A 2,500-nucleotide genomic window follows, 5' to 3' on the forward strand; every position below is an offset into this window, starting at 1 on the left:
CAAAGTGTCAAGGGAGAAATTCAGAAACCCAGGCCGAGCTGCCTGGAGCCTCAAAGCGGATAGAAATAGCGTGGAGAGCCGCTGTTAAGCCAGACGCCCTCTGGCGGACACAGGCAGGAGTTGCAGTAAATGCATTGAAGTCAATGGGCGAGAGTACCCAATGCGCCAAAAAAGTGCTGAAAATATGACAAAGTGTCAAATGAATGGGAGTCAATGGGCGAGAGTACCCAATGCGCCAAAAAAGTGCTGAAAATATGACAAAGTGTCAAATGAATGGGAGTCAATGGGCGAGAGTACCCAATGCACAAAAAAAGTGCTGAAAAAGTCCACACGAGCCTAGTCAGAAATGCAGGCCGAGGCGGCTAAAGCCCCAAAGCGGCTATAAAAAGCGTGGAGAGCCGCTGTCGCCCCGGAGGAACGGAGAAAAAGTGCTGAAAAAAGGCCTAAATCCTAACGGACCTAGGCGGAAGTGCAGGCGAGGCGGCAGGAGTCTGAAAACCGCTATAAAAAGCGTGGAGAGCCGCTGTCGCCCCGGAGAAACGGAGAAAAAGTGCTGAAAAAAGGCCTAAATCCTAACGGACCTAGGCGGAAGTGCAGGCGAGGCGGCAGGAGTCTGAAAACGGCTATAAAATGCGTGGAGAGCCGCTGTCGCCCCGGAGAAACGGAGAAAAAGTGCTGAAAAAAGGCCTAAATCCTAACGGACCGAGGCGGAAGTGCAGGCGAGGCGGCAGGAGTCTGAAAACGGCTATAAAATGCGTGGAGAGCCGCTGTCGCCCCGGAGGAACGGAGAAAAAGTGCTGAAAAAAGGCCTAAATCCTAACGGACCGAGGCGGAAGTGCAGGCGAGGCGGCAGGAGTCTGAAAACGGCTATAAAATGCGTGGAGAGCCGCTGTCGCCCCGGAGGAACGGAGAAAAAGTGCTGAAAAAAGGCCTAAATCCTAACGGACCGAGGCGGAAGTGCAGGCGAGGCGGCAGGAGTCTGAAAACGGCTATAAAATGCGTGGAGAGCCGCTGTCGCCCCGGAGGAACGGAGAAAAAGTGCTGAAAAAAGGCCTAAATCCTAACGGACCGAGGCGGAAGTGCAGGCGAGGCGGCAGGAGTCTGAAAGCGGCTATAAAACGCGTGGAGAGCCGCTCGGATGATTTTTCAAAGTGTCAAATGAATGGGAGTGAATGGGGCAGAGTACCCAATGTGTAAAAAAAGTGCTGAAAAAACGACAAAGTCCACACGAGCCTAGTCAGAAATGCAGTCCGAGGCGGCTGGAGCCCCAAAGCGGCTATAAAACGCGTGGAGAGCCGCTCGGATGATTTTTCAAAGTGTCAAATGAATGGGAGTGAATGGGGCAGAGTACCCAATGTGTAAAAAAAGTGCTGAAAAAACGACAAAGTCCACACGAGCCTAGTCAGAAATGCAGTCCGAGGCGGCTGGAGCCCCAAAGCGGCTATAAAACGCGTGGAGAGCCGCTCGGATGATTTTTCAAAGTGTGAAATGAATGGGAGTGAATGGGGCGGAGTACCCAATGCGCGAAAAAAGTGCTGAAAAAACGACAAAGTCCACACGAGCCTAGTCAGAAATGAAGGCCGAGGCGGCTGGAGCCCCAAAGCGGCTATAAAATGCGTGGAGAGCCGCTCGGATGATTTTTCTAAGTGTGAAATGAATGGGAGTGAATGGGGCGGAGTACCCAATGCGCGAAAAAAGTGCTGAAAAAACGACAAAGTGTCAAATGAATGGGAGTGAATGGGCGGAGTACCCAATGCGTGAAAAAAGGTCTGGAAAAACGACAAAGTGTCAAATGAATGGGAGTCAATGGGCGGAGTACCCAATGCGCGAAAAAAGTGCTGAAAAAATGACAAAGTGTCAAATGAATGGGAGTCAATGAGTGTTTTGGTCGACCAGGAAAAAACGCGTTTACGGGAGAGGGTAAATCAGCCGAGAGGGGGGGGGGGGGGTATACTTTACCCTCTCCCGTAAATGCCATTTTTCCTGGTTGACCAAAACACCTCCAGCACGATTTCGGAAACCCAGTTTTTAGAAACACTGACCTCCAGGGGAAGTACCGAGAAAAGCACACTTTTGAATCCGCTTTTGACGCACTGAAACACGGACGTGAGCTGGGGCTGTGCCGCTCTTGGAAAACCCCTGGAGGTTATTTTCTAAAACGGGTTTCCGCGTCCCCCTGGGCGCCCGTGTTGGGCCGCGCAAGGCGGTCCGGGCTGCCCACCCCATCTGAGTGCCCCGTTGGGCCGCGTGCATGGCAGGCATCCAAGGAAGGCTGATGAGCAGCGGTGATGATGATGATGAGACACCAGCTGCAAATTTGACAAAGTGTCACCTCTCAAGCATTTCCAAGCGTGACACAAACAAAAGGGAACGGGAACTTTTATATGAGTGACTTGTGCTTCTTTTTCTCCAAGTGTCACTCCACAGCTGGCACCCAGGCTGTGTGACGCAGGTGTCCGACGAGGAGCGCCCGCGATGGGCCGCGTCAGGCGGCCCGGGC

Source organism: Dunckerocampus dactyliophorus, unplaced genomic scaffold (assembly GCF_027744805.1).
Source record: "Dunckerocampus dactyliophorus isolate RoL2022-P2 unplaced genomic scaffold, RoL_Ddac_1.1 HiC_scaffold_90, whole genome shotgun sequence".
In the NCBI taxonomy this organism is placed as follows: Eukaryota; Metazoa; Chordata; class Actinopteri; order Syngnathiformes; family Syngnathidae; genus Dunckerocampus; species Dunckerocampus dactyliophorus.